The 21,348-nt window shown below is 49.1% G+C and overlaps 1 pseudogene; it reads right to left on the bottom strand.

Moving 5' to 3' along the window:
- Positions 1 to 10,517: 10,517 nt before the first annotated feature.
- Positions 10,518 to 13,949, bottom strand: LOC123075241 (uncharacterized; annotated as a pseudogene).
- Between the last annotated feature and the right edge of the window lie 7,399 nt (positions 13,950 to 21,348).

Here is a 21,348-nt window from a genome sequence, read left to right as displayed (position 1 = left end):
CAATACGCCTGCTCCGCGCCGGGGCTCCAACAGTGGGGGCAGGCAACCGAAGAAGACGGCGGGGAGGAAACCGGCGAACAAGCAGGCGTTGGTGGTGGCGGAGGCGGAGAGCTCTGACCTTGGTGGTGAGTTGGGCGCAGCGCTGGGGACGACGGGAACTATCAACAAGGCCAGGCGCACCAAGGCGATCCCGGTGGCGCAGCGCGCCCCGAGTGTTCGGGCCAAGGCCAAGCTCGGCGACCTCTCCTCCTTGGAAAGCGCCAAACTTCGCACTGCTGACAAGAACATGGACGCCGCAGGTAACCCTTTGCCCTCTTTTCGCATTCTTAATGCCTTCTCGGATGAGCAGCTAGTGAGAATTCTAGATGACTGCGGGGTGGAGACTCGTGGGGCACAGCCCGAGATCGTTTCTCTTGTGCGCGCTAGGGAAGAGGCGCAGGCGGCGCTGGCGGCCGCTGCTGTGCGCTGCGCTAACAACTGCGAGTTAGCCATTGTGCCAGTAGAGGCTGTTGCTGAGAGAGTGCCCGGCGAGGTGTCACTAGCTAGGGAAGCTGGTGCCCTTCCTTCTAATGGCCGAGCGACGGCTAGGAAGAGAGTGGCGAAGGCGGTGACCACTAGAGGTGTGCGCCTACGTAACAGGGTGATTTAGATGCGTTACATGTTCTGGAATATCCGTGGTTGTGGCCACGGTGGTCGACGCACGCAGCTCAGAGAATTCATGATCAAAGAACATATAGACGTGGTTGCGTTACAAGAGACGATTAAAACTGATTTTCCCTTCAGGGATTTGCTTGCTTTTGATCCTCTTCAACGTTTTGAGTGGCAGTGGGTTCCCTCTGTCGGTCACTCTGGTGGCATTCTTTTGGGTTGTAATAAAGATGTTTGCGATGTTCTGCAGTGGGATGTGGGTGTGTTCCTTTTATCTGCTACTATTAAGCACCGTGTTTCTGGCTTGTCGTGGGTGGTTGTGTGTGTCTACGGGCCGGCTGACCACTCCAGATCGCCAGCGTTCCTACTAGAACTTACCACCCTGGTCGGGGCCAAAAGGGATATCAACCTCCCTGTGGTGGTAGGGGGAGACTTTAACTTAATTCGCTCGGGGGCGGATAAGAATAATGGCCGTATTGACTGGACAAGGGTGTCCTTATTCAATAATGCCATTGCGGCAGCGGCATTGCGGGAGGTCGCACGGACTGGTGCCAGATATACCTGGACTAACAAGCAAATGCAGCCGGTCCGTAGCGTGCTAGATAGGGTTTTTTTTACTCCCGAATGGGAGGTCTTGTTTCCCATGTGCTCCCTCGTGGCGGAGACGCGCATCGGATCAGACCACGTCCCGCTAATTTTCTCCTCAGGGGAGGAGCTCATTCGTCGTAGTCCTCGTTTCTACTTCGAAACGGCGTGGTTTGAAGCAGAGGGATTTGCCCAGATGGTGGTCGAGCGTTGGGGCGTGATTTGTGCTCATCTGGGACCTCAACGCGGCCCAGCAGAGGGCTGGGTCGCGGCTGCTAGCAAGCTGCGCGCCTACCTGCGTGGGTGGGGGGCTAATCATGGTAGCGAGTCCAAGAAAGAGCGCGCGCGCATCGTTGAGGCGATCTCGCTGTTAGATTTGGAGGCTGATCGCCGACCTTTCTCGGAGGCTGAGTGGGCGCATAGGTACGCTTTAGAGGATCAAGTGACAGCGATTTTACGCGCGGAAAAGGAATATTGGCGACGCAGGGGCGGAGTCAAATGGGTCACGAAAGGAGACGCAAACACTGGATATTTCCACGCCTACGCGAACGGGCGGAAAAGGAAATGCACCATCTTGCGTCTCCAAACAGAACAGGATGTTCTGTTGGCGCAGGACCAAATCGTGGCCCATATCTACGAGTTTTTCATAGACCTTTTGGGGACGGTCGCTGAAAAACCATTACGCCTTCGCGGTGATTTGTGGGATACCGCGGAACGGGTCTCGCGGGAAGAGAACGATAGGTTAGCCCTTTCATTCCTTCCTGAGGAAATAGACCAGGCCTTACACGGCATGAAATCGAGCACGGCGCCTGGGCCGGACGGTTGGCCGGTGGAGTTCTTTAAGACTTTTTGGCCCTGCCTTAAGCACTTGTTTTACGATATTGTCAATGGCTTCGCCTTAGGCACGGTGGATCTCTCCCGGCTGAACTATGGTGCCATTTGCCTTATTCCTAAGGTCAAGGGGGCGGATAATATCAAACTTTTTAGACCCATTACCTTGATCAACGTCCCGTTCAAACTTTGTGCGAAAGTGTATGCATCGCACTTGGCTCCGGTCGCTCAACGAGTGATTAGTTCTAGTCAAACGGGTTTCCTCAAACACCGTAACATTCTCGAGGGACCAATTGCGTTACAAGAGATCGTTCACGAGTTCAAAAGGACCAAGGCACAGGGAGTGCTCCTCAAATTAGATTTCGAGAAAGCGTACGATCGCGTGAACTGGGAGTTCGTGCGAGAAGTCCTCCTCAAAAAGGGGTTTGAGGCAGGATTCGTACATCGTATCATGCACCTTGTGTGTAGTGGGCACACGACGGTCAATATCAACGGCACAATGGGCAAGTTCTTTCGCAACAAGCGTGGTCTCCGTCAGGGAGACCCAAGTTCCCCGATTATCTTCAACTTTGTTGCGGATGCCTTGGCGGCCATGATTAATAAAGCAAGGGCAGCGGGTCACATTAAAGGGCTCGTTGCGCATCTGATTCCGGATGGGGTCACGCATTTGCAATACGCTGACGATACGATGCTCTTACTCGAACCCGACGACCACAGCTTAGCAACTACCAAGCTACTCTTGCTTGCGTTCGAGATCTTATCAGGGCTTAAGATCAACTTTCTGAAAAGCAAAGCGATCACCATTGGGATGGATGATCTAGCTAGCTCGCGGGTTGTGAATCTCCTTAATTGCAAGCTAGGGAGCTTTCCAATTAAATACTTGGGCCTCCCGATTTCGACCAAGAAACCTACCATAGCGGAATGGGAACCGCTTTATGGGAAGGTCGCTAACCGAGTGAGCCCTTGGAGGGGTAGGTTTATGTCCTCGGCGGCGAGGCTAATCCTAACCAACTCGAGTTTATCTTCCCTCCCTATTTTCACTATGGGGATGTTCCTACTAGCGGACGGGGTTCACACAAGACTCGATACCCCTCGCTCCCGGTTCTTTTGGGAAGGAGCCGGGACCAAGCGCAAGTATCACTTAGTGAAATGGGCAGCAGCGTGTAGGCCAAAAAAATTTGGCGGCCTAGGTATCACGAATTCTAAACTCATGAACGTGGCGTTGCTAACTAAGTGGTGGTGGCGTCTAGCCCAAAACGAGTCGGGGCTCTGGGCAGACATCCTTCGAGCCAAATATTTCCCGGAGGGGAATCTGTTTAAGGCTAAAACCAACGGTTCGACCTTTTGGAACGGGATCCAAGTGGTACGACCGGCTTTTTCAGTTGGTGCACAGTTCCGGGTAAACAACGGCAAGTCCACACGGTTTTGGCTCGACCATTGGTGGGGTCAGGAGCCGTTATGGCAATCCCATCCGGAACTGTACCAACTGGCAACGGACACTAACATTTTCGTGGCCGATGCTTTACGCGTCCACCCTCCAGCCATTTCGTTCATCAGGAATCTAGAGCCCAGGGAGGCTGCAAGCTGGGACGCTTTGACGGTCGACTTGGGTGGTCTGAACCGTAGCATTGGGGCGGACACGATATCGTGGAAGTTGACCGCTTCTAAGCGATTTTCGGTCAAGTCCTTATATGACAAGCTATCTTCGGGACCTACTTTAGATATAGCTAGGGGGCTATGGAAAGCTGCCATTCCTCTCAAGATCAAGATCTTCTTTTGGCAAATGTTTCGCAACCGCTTACCTACGTCGGACAACGTTGCCAAACGAAATGGGCCGGCGGACGGCACATGCACCACCTGCGGAAAACGCGAACCACGTCTTCTTTGGTTGTGTGCTTGCTAGATTTGCGTGGAGTGCAGTGAGAGACGCATTCAATCAAAATTGGAACCCTCAGTCTGGCCACGAACTGCTGTCTACCTTAACGACGCAAAGAGGGGCCAATGCTAGGATAGTTTGGAGATGCGTTGGGGCGCTTCTTTGGTCCCTTTGGACGGTTCGTAACAAAATTACGATTGAACACAAATTCCCGACCCACCCCGCTGATATTATCTTCAAATGCCACATTTTCCTTCAGGTCTGGGCTCCACTGGGGAAGAAGCGTGACATCGAGCGCATGAACGAGGCCATGGAGCTGATCAAGTCATCCATGATGAAGGCGCGGCACGGGACGATGGCTGCCCCATGATCCTACTCGTGCTGCTAGCTATGGCCTTGATACTCCGCTTTTGTGTGTTCGAGCTTGTGGTTGTATGCTACTTAGTTTTATCTTGAGCCATGGGCTCGCTGGACTGTTATTTCTGGTTTGTAAGACTGTATGTGAAGATTCTGCCTGGTGGCTTTATTAAGTTAAAGCCGGACGCTGCTAACGTCTATGTTTCAAAAGAGAGAGAAGAAATACCTGGATTTGGTGCGACTGGATTTGGCGCAGGTTGCACAATGGCTGACTTCCTGGGACGGCGTTTGTTGGCTGATCGGGGGGGTTATGCTTTTATGGACTACACCACGTACAGAGGGAGGACTTTGACTAACTAATCAACCTAGCCCTAATTAGTAGTAATTACTCTAGGACACGCGGGCCGAGTTTGAGGAGCTGAACCATGACTCTCTTCTTCTTCTTCTTCTTCTTCTTCTTTTATAAAACCATGACTTGTTCCTTAAAGTCATGGCATTGGTGGACAGTCACATGAGAAAGGCTCAACTGGACAAGAACAAAGAGCTGATTGATGAGATTGTGCCAGTTGGTGGAAGCACCATGATCCCCAGGATTCCGAGCACAGCACACACGCACCTGCCACATGTATGCACAGTCTTATTTTTGCAGACCGTTTTTTCTTGTGGTTTTTTCGTTTCTTCTCCAGTATTTTCACATGTTTTTCCCTGGTGTTTTTTTATCTTTTTTTTGCTTTATATTTTTAAAAGTGTTCATTGTTTTAAAAATGTTGTAGCACTGTAAAAATAATGTCAGACCTGTACAAAAAAATGATTCTGATTTATACAAAAATGCACAGCATTTAGGGGGAAAATAGACATCAAAAACATATATTTTAGAAAATGTTAATCATGTATCTAATGCTAAATATGTATAATAAAATGTTCCTAATGTATACAAAAATGTACAATGTGTATGGAAAAAGTAGATATCAAAACATATGTTTAAAAAATGTTAATCATGTATTTAAAAAATATTAAATATGTATAAAAATTGTTTCATATGTATATGAAAAGTATACAATTTGTACAAAAATAAGCAGACATCAAAACATGCATTTTTTAGAGAATTATTAGTTGTGTATTTGAAAAAATATTCAACATGTATAGAAATAATGTTTCAGATGCATACAAAAATTTACAATGTGTATGAAAAAATAGACATCGAAACATGTATTTGAAAAGAAATGTTAACAACGTATTTGTAAAATGTAAAACGTGTATAAATAATATTTTATGATGTATAGTAAAAATGTACATTGCGTGTGACAAAAAAGTATACATGTGTTAAAAAAAGAAAAAAGGAAAAAGAGAAAAGCAAACGAAACCAATGAAAACCGAGAAAGAAACATAAAAATCTGAAAAGAAAATGAAAGGAAAAAGGAAATGAAAAGAAAACCAGAGAAAATTAATGTAAACCGCTGCAAACAGTGAAAAACAGATAAGCAAAACCGCAGGAAAAATACTCTTACGCTGCAGCTATAGTAATAGGCTGGCCCGATTCAAAGGCCCCTGCTGACGCTTCCTTCGTTCCGCCCAGCCGCTTCCACTCACACGGGCTAAAAAAAACCGCTCTCCGCCAGATGCTGCCACCATCGCTTCCTTCGTTCTGCCCAGCCGCTTCCAGTCCCACGGGCTAAAAAAGGCCGCTCTCCCACAGACGCCACCGTCGTCGCCTCGAGACAGGAGGATTTGTGCGAAGCATTTGCTCTCGCTCTTTTTTTTTACCTAAAAGAAAAAGGACGCTTCTGCTATGCCGCCGTCGCTTCGTGTTGACAGACAGGCGTCTGTTTTTTCTTTCTTAGGGGGAGCGTCCGCTTTAGAAAAAAATAGGATGTCTATCCACCGCCGCCCAACAAGCGAAGGTTATCCGCCACTGCTCACTAGCGCCTTCGCAAGTCTGGCCCCCACATCTCCCGAGCTAGCACGCCTGCATCCCCTCTCCCTTGCTGCTTCCATGTCCTTCCTCTTCCCGCCACCCTAGCTAGCCGCCTCCTCCATCCTCCGGAAACCGACCTCCTCTCACGGCTCCCCGCCAAGTCCATCCACCAAGTGCGTCTCCAAGACACCTCATCTCCCACCGCAACCACCGCAAGAGCTAGCTGGTAGTGTATAGTTGGATTGCTTTTTTGATGCAAGTAATCTCCTATCTATCACTGATCCTATGAAAATGTGTGTGTTTGTAGACTAACGAGAATTCAGGCCGCCGATGTCAGAGGTGGTGGAGGCGTTAGTCCGGCTTGTGCAGAGGGCCAACATGACCAAGATGATGCTTGACGGAGACAGCTCTCGGCAAGGCGATGACCCGGACCAGGATTTCATATGATGCGACCGAGCGGAACCCTTGCATTGCATTTGAGATTGTATTTATTTTTACACATTTCCGGTAACGCGTAGTTCGAGAGAAGAGTGGAAGAACAAAGTAGATAGTGTCCGGTTCCATCAGGTACATATCACACATGTTTTGCTTCATATACCCATGTAAAAGTGTTGTTTGTGGGTGTTGCTTGAAGAACACATCGCTTGGCCCGAGGGTTGTCGTGCAGTTATATTACACAAACACCCACAAGCTAACTAGTTAACCAGCGCACTTGCCTGAGATTAAGATATTTGTCAAGAAGAACAAGAAATCAGTTTAAAATTATTAATCGACCAGGAAAAGAAAGCAAGCAACATCGTCATCGATTGGCGCGCGTAATCCGAAACCAAAAGCAAAAGATTCTTCCCTAGAAGAGACCTGAAGATCAAAACAACCTCCACGCAACAAGAACTTGATAAGAAAATCATCCAAAAGTTTTTTCTTTGAGATACATCCAAAAGTAAATGAAGCCCACAATATGGTATGGGCCGGGCTAGCAATAGAACAGCAGACGACAAAAATACGGAACAGACTCAATATTATACGTATATTGAAGGACACAAAAGGAGAACAGAGCAGTATCCAGAACAGTTCGACTCCTGTGTGGAGCGAATTCCTGCAATTCTCTCGCTAAGTAGGCCTAAAAATTCCTCCGAGTGGCGTTTTGATGACCGTCGACCCTTTATTGTTTTTTGGAAGCCCCGTCCCCTTCTCAAAGCTCTGCCATCCCCGTCCTGTACTCCCTTGGAAAAGCTATATTTTCCTGCTGTTTGGTTTCGTTTGGCAGGATCAGTCGGGGGATGAACATCAAGAGGACTGAGCGAACGATTGATTATGAGGAGTAAGTAGTTCTTTACTCAGTGAGAGGAAGGACTATTATCTAGTGGAGACAAGGTGCATGGATATGTATTTCCCGGCCCTCTACTGCTTTTCTGCTAGCCTTTCCCTCTTCTGTGTATTGTTACCTAGCCTTTTCTGTACTGAACATTGTTATCTCCACGTAAATGCTCGGTTCCAGCCAGCCACGAGGTCGGGAAGACGTGGCTTCCGGTGAAAATCGCGCCTGACTGCGGTCTTGGCAGACGATGGCGGCGTCTCAGACGTCGTTCCCTTCTGGAGGCATCGTCGTTGCAGGTCACATCAACCTGATCGGGAAGTTCCGGGGGAAACCCTAGATCTGGGTATACCGGATCGGACGATGACGGTGCCTTCGGTATCGTTCTCCCTCGTGGGGGCATCGTTTCGGAGCAAGTGCTGGTTTGGAGGAGACAAGAGGAGGAGCGGTGTTTCCTCTGCTCCATTGATGACGGCGGTCTCGGCGGCGTGGCGCAGTGGAGACTCGGCGCCTGATGAGCGGAGAAGGACTCGCGCAGGAGGGTGACGCTGCCTGGCGTCGTGGTGGCGTCGGCGGCAATTAGACCGGGCAAGGTTGATGCAGCAGTACAACTCTGAAGATGGATTGGTGGCAGGTGGCTGCGGCGGCCTCATACCCAGCAGGCGTCCTGGTTGAGAAGCACGCCTGACTGATGGGTGCCCATACCCGGCAGGCGTCCTGGTTGGGACCTCAAGTCTTAGATGTTAGGTTTGGCTGCGAGGTCTGTTTGGTATTAGGCCAAGACTTTCAGCGCCCCTACATCAACTGGATAGGGATAGCGACAGATGTTGCTTAGTTTGGTGGCTTTAGGCTTATTGTTGTATGACTCTGTAAGGTCTTGTGCCAATAATTAATAAAATGGCCGTATGCATTGTCCAGATGCAGAGACCGGGGGTCGTCCTCCTTTTCTAAAAAAAACATGCGGTGAATTGTGATTTTTATTTCTCATAGGGATTCCGATTTTAATTGGTGAAAGGCCGAAAAGGATAGGAATGTCTCGTTACCAAGTTAGCCAGCATTCACAATGTATTCAGCAATCCACAGTACGGCTGATGGCATTTCTTGGATAATGAACCAACAGTAGTGAAGTTCTGAAGTATTATTCAACCTCAATGTTCGGCTAGTAATTAATTTAGCATAGAAAAGCTTGGCGGTTCTAGCGTATTAACCTTAACATTCAGCTAGTCATTTCAATTTGTATTGCCAACAGAAGGGTGGTTCTACTATTCTAATTAACTCGATGACACTGATGATATACCAAACAACCACATATACCGCATGGCTATCTTTTAACGACCTGCAGTGGTTCAGAATCCACCGAGTGTCTGTTGCTGGACTTGGCCATTCTGTCTGAAACTGCATGCATGCTCTGTTTATTGAGGTGACTCCAAGTTGAGTGAGCAAGCAGAGTAGAGAGAGATCAGATGACTAATTCAATTTAGTCTGATCCTTGGACCATGTCATGTTATGTTGTTATGGCAATGCGATGTGTCTGTGTTGTTTTGTCAACACAATCACATTTAGTTTAGATGCCGTTGCACTTGATTTATCTGGTATATTCATTTGTCACAATCACCTCCAGTTTAGTTTCAGGTTTCAGATCACAAAACAAATGATCTGACCAAGGAGAGTTTTTTTAGCACAGGGAAATCTGACTTACTGGCCGTTACCTGAAAAAAACTCCCTCACCACTATCACTTCTCAAATAGCAAGGGAGATCTACCTAGCTTTTTGCCCTTTTCCACTGGAGCAAGTGCCACTCGGTGCTCACCACCACTTCTCTCAGAGCAAGGGACAAGGGAGATCTAGCTAGCTTTTGCTCTGGAGCAAAGGGCTAACCAAGATCCATCTCTCATCTCTCGGCCCCATTCAAGGTAGTTCATCACACTACCCTGCCTTTTTCTCTCTGAAATTGATGATGTCCTCAGTTTTGTGTGCACTGTCTTCTTGTGTTGCAAGCCACATTTTCCTTTTAGAAGGAATTGTTGCTGGTCTCCGGTTACTGAATCTCATCATCCTTCTTTTTAGCATGGGACTTTTCATCTGAAGGGATTGTTTAAATTAGTAATAAAGATGACCAATTTTGTTTGCATTCTTGTTTTCAGTACCAGCTCAAGTGCGACTGAACCCTGCCACTACTTCCCAGAGAACAAGAGCAATCTATCTAGTTTTTGCTCTAGAACAAGGGCCAACCAAGACCCGTCTCTCATCTCTGCGGTTGATTTTCAAGGTAACTTAATTGATTTCAGCTCCACCACACTTGCTCTAGTAAGTGATCTTCATTATCCTTGTTTTTAGCATGTGATTGTTCATGTGTAAAAGGTGGTAATACCGACGACTAATTTTTATTTGCATGCTTGCTTCGGTGTTTCCAGTACCAGGTCAGGGGAGAAGGAACCCTGGAACAAATGGCGGGGTTTCTGGATGTTTTAGCATCCAATGTCAGCAACATGCTCACCGACAGCCAGATCTGTCTCTCGTCGCCAGTCCATCGAAGATACCTAACTGATTCCAGTTCCACTACAGTACTATACCTATTTTTCTCTCTCTAAAATTCATGATCACCTCAATTTTGTGTGCAAGCCACATTTTACCTTCAGAAGGAGTTCTCAACTTAGAAGGGAGGCAGCCGGTGACAAGGGATCGTGGTTCTGTCGGTATGGACAAATCATAAGGCGCGAGCCTCGGAGTTCTCCTCGTTAGCCTTATGCTAAGTGAGTGCAACAAGGAAGCTCCAGGTATGGTTTATGCTAAGTGAGTTCTACGGGGTGGCCTTATGCAAGTTCTGCTATCTATGGCACCCCCGGCCTCCATGTATGGCTTGGCCCTCCGCCACTCACTCAGCGTTTGTACCTCCAGAACTATTGCCAATTAATAAGGTCTGTGACTTGTGAGATTCAGAAAAAGGTGACAACGCAAGACCAAATCTACAAATATGTGGCATGCCATACTGTAGAGCGCGCAAACAACCAAATATACCTCTAACGATCAGAAAATATGTTTTCACGGTACAAAGCACATGTTTCGATTTCCCACAGGAAGAGACTACGGTTTATTTAGAAGCGACGGATGCAGACAAGAAGGGCTCAGTAACACGCCTTCTGAGTACCAGAAGTTCAATGGTAAAGATAACCCGGTGAAGTATAGTTCAGATAGGATGACAGATGGCAGCGACGAGAAGGGCTGGATCAGTTTAGTCCATGGTAGCAGGGAGGTAGACGCGGTGGAAGCTGTTCATGGTGAGTCCCCTCCAGCAGCTAGGGCACCTGCTCTGAGCCTGGATGGAGAACTCGATGCACTTGTGGCAGAAGATGTGGCCGCAGATAGTCGATGCCGCATCGACCAGCTCTTCGAAGCAGAATGGACAGCTGAACTTTGGTTCCTCTGAGACCTCCTCCTTAACAGGTGCATGGATTGCCTGCGTTGCCATGGGTAGCAGTGATGAGCTGATAAAATTATTGTAACACGATACTGGTGAAGTCCAGTGTACAGTTCTTACCAAGTTGCTATTGGACGCTTTTGAGTGGTCATCACTAGAGTTTATCGCCAGAGATAGTACTGTGTTCACAAGCTCGTTGGGGGTATCCCCTGGAAAGAAAGCAACACAGACCAAGCTAATAAATTGGAAGCATGATTTACAGGGCGCACCATTTAGCATAAAGCTGTAAGACTGAATAGCATATACAGTATAATATAGCATGGAACATTGTATACATGGACATTGCCAAACGCTGTGAAGCTGAACATTTTGATATCCCGGTTCTAGTTCATCATACTAAACAAAAGGGAAATTAAGAGTCTGAAGGAAGGTAAGCAATGCTAATTTCTGGTAGTGGATCTTTAATCTTAAAATTTTACTTAGAGCTCTTTCATCGTATTAACAGCAATTCAGTGCATGGCTTTTCTCAAGCATACAAGCATGTGTTCTTTTCAGCACATAAATTCGTAGTAGAAATTTGTCAAACATATTGCTAGCAATTGGATTTGCCGGCTAGAACAGGTAGGGATGCAAACTGGGCGGGCTAGCGGACAATAGCATAGTAGAAATGTAGTGTTAATTTTAGGCAGGTGATGAGCAAATTTGAAGCTAGCTAATTGATAGTTTCAAGGGACGAAGCTGGCTTCCGCTTGCACCCGTACCTAGAGACTACACGATGGCTACAGAATTATATCAAGTTAAGGCACACATCCAGAAGGATATATGAGCAGAAGCTCAGTGAAACATTATATGCAAATTGCAGCGAGATACGGATGGAGAACCAGGACTGCACCGGATGTTGTTTGTCACAAAAAATTCAACGATTTGTAGTAAGCACCTTGGGTGACACGAGCATAGGCAGTGGAAGATGCTCTCTGCCTCTCAGTCTGAGCAAGCGAGGTCGTGACAGCAAACTCGAAATGTGGCTGAATTGGTTCATTCGTCATGTTGTAGTACTCCCTCTGCCGAAAAAACAGGAGATTTCATCATCAGGAAAAACGATGAGACAGCGATTTACCTTTCTAGCCAAGAGATGGACCAGACCAGGATACATACAAAAGAATAAGTAAACAGGGTGCACCTTGTTTGGGTGTTTCTCAAACAAGACTTTCTCGACCCGCCTAGCAAGCTCCGGCAGCCCCCGCTGCCAGTCATCAGGTACCCTCAATCCGTTATGTAATCTCGCAGTGACCACCCTTTCTGCATGCTCCAATCTGGAAACTCAAGAACAACGAAATATAGAATCAAATGAAGAAAGCTTTCAAGTTCTCCCACCCCGCGCGTTTTGGAAATTATGTCAAACAAGACCTTGCCAAATAAGGGAAGGTTATCAACCTCGGTGCCGTGTGAAAGTTGATTCTACTATTCAGAGCATATATACACTTGAAACCCATGACCGAATAGCTAGTGAACACCACCACATCCTACATAATTTTCTACGGAGATATACAAATAGTAAAGCACTTACATCCTCTGGCGGTAATTGTTGCGCATCGCCACTAGCATGGGATCGCCGTGGCCCATCACCTCCTCCAACTGCTGATGCTGCAGCGGTGGCACATCGGCGCCGCCAGTGCCACTGCCGCCCAACCGATTCATTTGTGCCGCCTGCCCCTCGCTCACCTTCGCAGCCAGCCGCAATCAAAACGTGGGGTCGACTGATGTGGCGAAGGTTTCTAGAGGAGTAAGGATGAGCACTTGTAGTGCCTCGTCTATGATGAGATCGCGTTGATTTGGATCAGGGAGTGGAGAATTCGGGGAGAGAAGAGACGCTGAACAGGATGAGAACGCGGGGAAGAGGCGAGGTGTTCACAAACGCTTTCATTCAGCATCCCTTACACACACGCGCTTTTGCCGCATAGCCAGCTCATACCCATCCCAACTACCCCTTTTGTTATTTTGTATCCGGATAGCTCCTTGTCGTCGTCTTTGGCAAGGGAGGCGTGACACTCATCGCAAAGCGGCGCTCGAGTACGCCGTGATCTTCTCACGTCAGGACACCAATGGATAGGTTGACAATGGAACCCGACAAACATCATCGCCTCGTTGCCTTTGTCACCATGCGGCGATAGGTGGGTCCAATAACACACACACACATGCGCGCGCGCGCGCACACACACTAACCCTCATGTCCCACAAACTTTCCCATTTCTTTATTTTTTAGTGGGTGACCTCATTTTCATAGGCGGTAGCATGGGATGTGTGACACTTGTCTCCCTTGAGGCGAAGCCCCTCCGGAAAATGCAGTTGCCGGAAAGCGACGCTTGAGAAGATCATTATCTTCCTATGTCATGACAATCCTCCATTGTTGGATCTTGTTCGTGTGCGTCTTCCTATGGTCTTTATCTTTCTTTTTTTGTGGGGCCTATGGTCTTTATCTTGATATGTGCTTGAAAGGAAACACGCCTCTAATGAAGATTTTGGCGTTAAATACATTATGATTAGATGGCAAACTATGTTTTGAGTGTGTGCTTTCAATATACACATCATTGAAAACGGAACATAAAGTTGGTCGGCGGCCCCCTAAGCTATAACGATAAAATAAGACAACACGCTGTTTTTTTAGAATAACCTTAGTAAACATCACTCAGAGTTATGGGTACATTGAGAGATCCATAGCTCACCTACATCATCCGGGATGTCACCGATTTTGTCCTGGTCACCTTTTATCTTTGCCAGAGCCGCCAGAATGGGCCATGCCATTGCAGCTGTGTTTTACAGCAACCACCACCGTAGACTTGAACCATTTCTGCAGGAGCCTAATATCATGGATCAGTGGGAAGCACTCCGAGGACACTGGCTCATTGGACGTGAGGTGTCTGACCACTGCCGCACAATCCAGCTCTAGAATCAAGTCCCCCTGGTACAACTTCGTTAGGGCAGCCAGTCCAACAGATGCAGCCATTGATTCAGCCTCCTCCACTAAATTACATTTGTCGAATTGACAACTGACAGAGACAAACACTCTGCCTAGCCAATCTCTGGCCACTGCACCTACTATACTTTGTCCTGAATCAGCCTGGAATGATGCATCTGTATTTAATTTGATCACACCTTGGGGGGGGGGGGCGATCCATCGATTGGTCACGGCTGGTTCTGCCTATCTTGACTATTTATTGAATAGGGACCCCTTTTCCTTCTCAGGTTCCGTGCGATTAGGTTCATGCATGCAGGCAATCTCTTCCGCGTACCTACGTAGGAACATCACCGAACCTTGTATTGTTTCTTTTCCATTTCTGTCGTGGTTTTGTCACGGCAGATGTCCTAGTGTGAGGACTTAGTCATGAGGCCAACGCATCTAAGTGGTAGCTTGAACGGGGTTGAGCGGGACGAGAGACACGAGATTTTACCCAGGTTCGGACCCTCCCGGTGGAGGTAAAAGCCTACATCCTGCTTGATTGATATTGATGACGATGACGATCTCGGTTACAAGGCCGGGGTTTCGCTACCTCTATCTTGAGAGCCTCTACTTTGATCTTGTCTATGCCATGTCTGTCTAAGCCCTGGCTATCTTAACCTTGTAAAACCTAGCCCTCTTGGGTGCCTTGTCCCTCCTTATATAAGTTGAAGGGGCGGGTTACATGTAGAGTCCAAGTCGGATTAGGACTTAACCTATTCTGGTTTTCCATTGCGGGCTTCTCACTGTGGGCTTCTGAACCCTGGGGTTCTTATCTCCAGATGGGCGGCTTACACCCGGTGGGTTACACCGGGCGGGTTACCTTCAGGGCTTATCTTCAGGCGTCTCATCTTCCAGGACTCATCTCCGGGACTCATCATGGTGGGTTAAAATGGATGGTTAAGATGGTTGCTTAAGTCCAGAGATGACTTAACGTCAGGGCGACTTAAGTTCAGAAATGACTTAAAGTCAGGGCGAAAGTCCAGAAATGACTTAACGTGAGGGCGACTTAAGCATAGAGATGACTTAAGCCTCAGGGCGGCTTATCCTTATGAGCCGGGTCTTGGTCATGGGGAATATCCCCAACAATTTCCATGGATACGGTTATCCCTGAAGAACCAAGCTCTCCATAGGAGTAAAAGCACTTTTGTTCGTTCATCAAGGGATCGAGTGGGCCTTGGAGCCAATCTTCTCCCGTAAATCGAAAGCACCTTTCACTTGGCAAATTCCACCACTCTCTCATGGCATGTCGTAAGGCCCTGCTCTTTGTGCACGTAACCACGGCATGAAATTCATCCTCATTTTCAGTTCCACAAATGGTGTGGATGACATCATGTGTTATAGTTCTCTTGTGCTTATTTGCTTTTGTGGCCAGCGTGCTCATCGCTACTCTCCATGCAAAGACTTTAATCTTGTTCGGCACCTTCGATTTCCAGATCAAATCCCATATACTATGATCCCCTGCATCACTAGTGGAGCTGGATACCTGAAGCCCACTGTTCTCTTTGAGGCTTTCCGCTAAATTGTATGCGCTCTTGACCGTGAATACCCTGGACATTTGAAGTGCCAAGTGTCAGTGTCAAAACCGGCGGATCTCGGATAGGGGGTCCCGAACTGTGCGTCTAAGGCGGATGGTAACAGGAGGCGGGGGACATCATGTTTACCTAGGTTCGGGCCCTCTCGATGGAGGTAATACCCTACTTCCTGCTAGATTGATCTTGATGATATGAGTATTACAAGAGTTGATCTACCACGAGATCGTAGAGGCTAAACCCTAGAAGCTAGCCTATGATTCTGATTGTTGTTGGCCTACGGACTAAACCCTCCGGTTTATATAGACACCGGAGGGGGCTAGGGTTACACAGAGTCGGTTACAAGGGAGGAGATCTACATATCCGAATTGCCAAGCTTGCCTTCCACGCAAAGGAGAGTCCCATCCGGACAAGGGACGAAGTCTTCAATCTTGCATCTTCATAGTCCAACAGTCCGGCCAAAGTATATAGTCCGGCAGTCCGAGGACCCCCTAATCCACGACTCCCTCAGTAGCCCCTGAACCAGGCTTCAATGACGATGAGTCCGGCGCGTAGATTGTCTTCGGCATTGCAAGGCGGGTTCCTCCTCCGAATACTCCATAGAAGATTTTGAACATACGGATCGTGTCCGGCTCTGCAAAACAATTTCCACATACCACCGTAGAGAGTATAATATTCCACAAATCTAATCTGCTGACAACTTTCATAGCGTGACACCACGCCACGGCCCGGTCATTATTCGAACTGTTTTTCTCAACCAGCTACTGCACATATTGCGAGGCGGTTTTCTTGGCACGTCTTGTCGAAGCAGAGATCATGTCCCCTTATCACGGGATTCTCATCAATACAGGTATGGGTAACCCAACCACGCCATCAATCACGGCGCTTGGGGAATAAGTGCGTTTACCAGGCAGGGGGAGGCGCACAGTTTCTACCGCCCTTATACAGGGACAAGGACTCCTCCTTTTCACCCACGCCTTCTTCTTCCCTACCCATCCATTCTTGCGCACTCGAGCTCCAGCGCCCAAGTTCTCATTTTCTCCACAAAAACCATTCCAAACATGTCTGGAGCGGGAGGCAAATGGATGGTCTCCTCCGTTACGGAGGAGAACATTACGAAGCTCCGAGAAGCCGGATACCTGGCCGCAGACATCGCGCACCGGCTCCCAGACGCGGGGCAGATCGTCCCTACCCCAGAACGCCACGAAAGGGTTGTATTCCTTACCCACTTCGTCCGCGGGCTGGGATTTCCCCTCCACCCATTTGTTTGTGGGCTCATGTTCCACTACGGGCTGGACTTCCATGATCTGGCCCCCAATTTCATCCTCAACATCTCGGCTTTTATCGTCGTGTGCGAGGCCTTCCTCTGCATCAAGCCTCACTTCGGCCTGTGGCTGAAGACCTTCAACGTGAAACCGAAGGTGGTGGTCGGCCAGCAAGCGGAGTGCGGAGGCGCTATGGTGGGCAGGATGCCCAACGTCACCTGGCTCGAAGGCTCCTATGTGGAGACTGTGAAGGGGTGGCAATCGGGGTGGTTCTACATCACCGAGCCGCGCGACACCAACTGGGTGGCGGCCCCCGAATTTCGATCCGGGATCCCCATGCGGCTCACCTCCTGGAAAGAGAAGGGCCTATCCTGGGGCTCATCGGTGGAGCTGACCGGACTCCAGAGCTGTGTTAAAAAGATGATAAGCAAGAAAATCAAGCTTGTCAATGTGGTCCAGGTCATGCTCTTCCGCCGGATCCTCCCGTGTCAAAGACGGGCATTCAATATGTGGGAGTTCGACCCGGCCAAGCACCAGACGCTGCGAGAGCTTTTCGACATGACACACCAAGACATCTGGAAGGTGCTGTTCAAGTCCGCCGAGGTGCCTCCTCCCCTTACCGAGGATCGCGGGCTCAGCGCCAAGCGCCCTGCCAATCCGGTAAGCTCCTTATATCTTATAAGATGTTCCTTTCCCCAGTATAATCATGTGAAGGATCTGAGCCTCCATGCCATTTTAACAGGACTGGGTAGCGACAGCGGAGCAGATCGATTGTCCGGCCCCACTGCCCGAAGATCCAGCAAGGGCTCTCCTGACGGAGATGCTGGTTCCGGCGCCCTATGAGGTGCCGGAGAAGAAGGCAAAGAAGAAGGCCGTGGGGACCAGGAAAGGTCTCCGGCGCAAGGTTGTATCGGACTCATCATCTGATAACACTGGGGCACCCTCCTCCCACGAAAACGAGGAGAAGGAAGAGGAAAGTTCTCCCCCACCCAGCTGGGGGAGATAAGAAAAGGAAGGCCGCCCCCTCTGGGGAGGCCGAAAGGTCCAAGAAGGGAAGGGCCCTCCTTCCGGACTACTCCACAGTAGCCGCTTTTAGCGACGAGGAGTGGCTACCCAGGGACAAGCCCCTGGCGAAGTCGTAAGTATCCGGACACCATAATAGTTCTGGTATATTTCATCTTATTGCCTCTTATCATGCCAAACATGATCATGCAGTCCATCCAAAGCCCATATCGACGTATCCTCTTCGAATGAGTCTTTGGGCCAGTCGGAGATGAACAACTATTCAATCCCGACCGCCTCCTCCCCTCGCCCTACGAACGACGCCGAGGTGTTGTCTCAAAGGGCACCGAACCAAGGGGAGGTAGTTCTGGAGGCGCCCCAAGGCGACGTCCCAGATGCTGGGGGCAGCAAGTTTGGCCCCCAGCCGAATACTGCGCCGGAACCTCCAGTGGTTCCGGACTCTATCAGGCGACCCCTCGCTAAGGGGGGCAAGCCGTTTGTGCCGATGGCCTCTGTCCATCCAGAGGCGTCGGACAACTTGCTGGAAGTGCTTCGCGGCGCTTCCATTGACGAAGAGCACCGCACTGTCATGAGTGCGGTGGTCAAGAAGGTTCAGTCCGCAAAAAGCGGACTGACTGAAGCCTGTGCCAGCCTCCTAACAGGCTTTGAGGTAAGTAATCAAATTATAAGAAAATATTACAGCATAGACAGTAGCCCCTGATGCTCTGTTGGGCGTTCGCAAAGAAATGCCAAACAGAGGATCAAATAATAATCACAGGAGTCTAATCATAATATGTCTATGTGAATAAGCAGGCTTCGCTGCTGGCCGTTGCTGCTCGTACTGCGGAGATCTCCGCACTGAAGCGGGACCTTGAGCGGTCCAAGGAAGAGCTCGGCCTTACCAAGAGGCAGCTCGAAGAGAACAAAGGTAAGTGATACCCCGTCTGTATATTGATAAAGAAAAAAGAAGGTGGTTGTTCATAGGATCGTCATGAATTTTGCTAGGGGCCACGACCGAAGTGGCGGCCCTAAAGAAGGCGATGTCCGAGGCCGAAGACAAAGCGGCCAAGGAGCGAGCCGAGTGCGAGAAGCAAGAGGCCCGAGTCGGCGAGGTTCAGCAAGAGCTCCAGGATTTCGTCAAAAAATACGAGTCCTTGGAGCGTGACTCTAAGACGCAAGGGTCCGAGCTTGCGAAGGCCCTCGAGAACGCACAAAATGCCAAGGCCGAAGCCCAAAAGGCCCTCCAGGAGATTCAGGCGGTCAAGAAGATAGTGACGGGTAAGGCATTCATTATGCAAAGCAAGCATGTGAAGGAAACTTTCCTTTTACTTACCCGAGTTCGGAGCTCTCCAGGAGCGTTCGAAGATCTACCCAGCAGTGTGTCGGATGCCGCGGAGTTCTACCGGGCCGAGGAAGGGAGCTCGACGGAGAAGTTGTTCTGGTCTCAGTATACTGGGACCGAACATCCGATGCCCTTGAGCGACCAGTTGAAGCAACTGGTCGAGCTTCACAAGGCGGCCGAACAGGCCATGAGGGGTCTCATAGTCCGGATGTGGCCTGGCGAGCCCCTGCCTGGCAGCTACTTCGGTCTGGTAAGGCGGCTTGTGAATGCCTGCCCATGGTTTGAAGTCATAAAGCGGTCCGTCTGCATTGAGGATGCGCGCAGGGCCTTTGCCCGGGCGAAAGTGCACTGGGCGAAGATGGACGCCGAAAAGCTGGTGAAGGAGGGGCCGCCGGAGGGCAAGGAGCATCGCCACCCCGAAAAGTATTATGACAGTGTCCTGAAGGGTGCTCGCCTTGTGGCGGAGGAATGTGCTAAGGATGTAATATTTGAATGAGTGTACTCATGTTATCCTACAAGATGAAAACGAGTTCATGTGTGCTATGTAACGCTTGTTAATTTAAAATATTACCTTCTGTGCGACCGTTTATAAAATCTGAGAGTTGGCCAGTCGTCGGCTTCTGCCCCCATGTAACTAGTACTGAGGTGTTCGGGATAAACCTGATCACTCTTTATCCCAGTTTTGGGTCCTTCGAAGGAGGTGTTCAGCACAACGAACTAGGCAATCGAACTATAAAGCTTTATCACTCTCACTTAGCCATAGAAGTCTACAATTTTAAATTTTGGCGAAGCCCCTAGTATTTGGAAGGCCTAACTTGGGGCGCTATGTACGCCGAAATCAGACAAGGCCAACTCCTCGCCCGAAGTGGAAAAAATCTTTAAGGATTTGAGACCTCTCGAACAGTGACCAGCTCTCGCCGCATCATGACAGTCAGTTTTCGGCTTTCTCTACTGAGGTGCTCGTCCGGAAGAACCGGGACACAATCGGAGTAGTTCTCCCAGTGCTACCTTAGCCGATATAGCGGAACATAAGGTACCAAAACATGGGAGCCGGGAAAACCCAACTATTGACCCAAGACATGATTCGGAGCTGATGCATATAATGCTATAAGTTCGGGGTGCCGCACTGTCGAAAGTGTTCGGACTTTTCATGCCGCGTTATGGGGTACACTGAAGCCCCTGGCGCACTGGACATACCAGAATGTACGGGTGCAATTTGTCGTAAATAAGCAGACAAGGAAAAAAAGGAAATGCAATAATAAGCTAACACTATACATTGTTATTTAAATGATACGTCAAAGCGTATGTATACAAGTAGTGCAATAAGCAAAAAATAGGACTATTTGACATGTCCTATCCAAGGGCAAGCTGCGTATGGGTATGTAAAACAGGTATATCGATCGTTATCAGAGACCACCTGGGGATTCCCTTGTACGTCAGAGCTTCTTGCTTCCTTGGTATTTCCTTCCCGTAATGGGTCCGATAATCAGGCTGTCGGAAAGAGCTTCCAGAGAGTAGGGTCCTGAAAGAGAGAAAATGATAAAGATATACAGGCCTTGAGGCGGTTGAGCCACATTGTGGGCCGTGCCATAGTCGTGCCTCCGCCTGCGCCCATGGTATCTTGAGTGCGTAATTATGTACGCGCGGCGCAAATTTCGCCGCTTTACTGGGACTATGACGGAGGCCGAATTGCTAGGCGAGCTCTGAACGTGCCGGGCGATCCTGTTGCAGGGTACTCCGGACTCGCTTGAAGGTGTCCGGGGGTTTTGTCGCCGAATTGGCAGCTTGTCTCAGAAGGCTGCTTTGCACTTCTGCCGCGAGGGCCGCAGTGTGCTCCTCCGTATGGAGCGAGCGTTCTGTGTTTCCATTAACTATTATAACCCCGCGAGGTCCTGGCATTTTGAGCTTGAGGTATGCATAATGCGGTACTGCATTGAATCTAGCAAATGCGGTTTGTCCGAGTAGTGCGTGATAGCCACCGCGGAAGGGAACGATATCGAAGATTAATTCCTCGCTTTGGAAGTTGTCCGGAGATCCGAAGACCACTTCCAGTGTGATTGAGCCCGTGCAACAGGCCTCTACACCTGGTATGACACCTTTGAAGGTGGTTTTTGTGGGTTTGATCCTCGAGGGGTCTATACCCATTTTGCGCATTGTATCCTGATAGAGCAGGTTCAGGCTGCTGCCACCATCCATAAGGACTCGAGTGAGGTGAAATCCGTCAATGATGGGATCAAGGACCAATGCGGCAGAACCGCCATGACGGA

The sequence above is a fragment of the Triticum aestivum genome, chromosome 3D (assembly GCF_018294505.1).
Source record: "Triticum aestivum cultivar Chinese Spring chromosome 3D, IWGSC CS RefSeq v2.1, whole genome shotgun sequence".
NCBI lineage: Eukaryota > Viridiplantae > Streptophyta > Magnoliopsida > Poales > Poaceae > Triticum > Triticum aestivum.
This window is presented reverse-complemented; position numbering and strand designations above follow the sequence as displayed.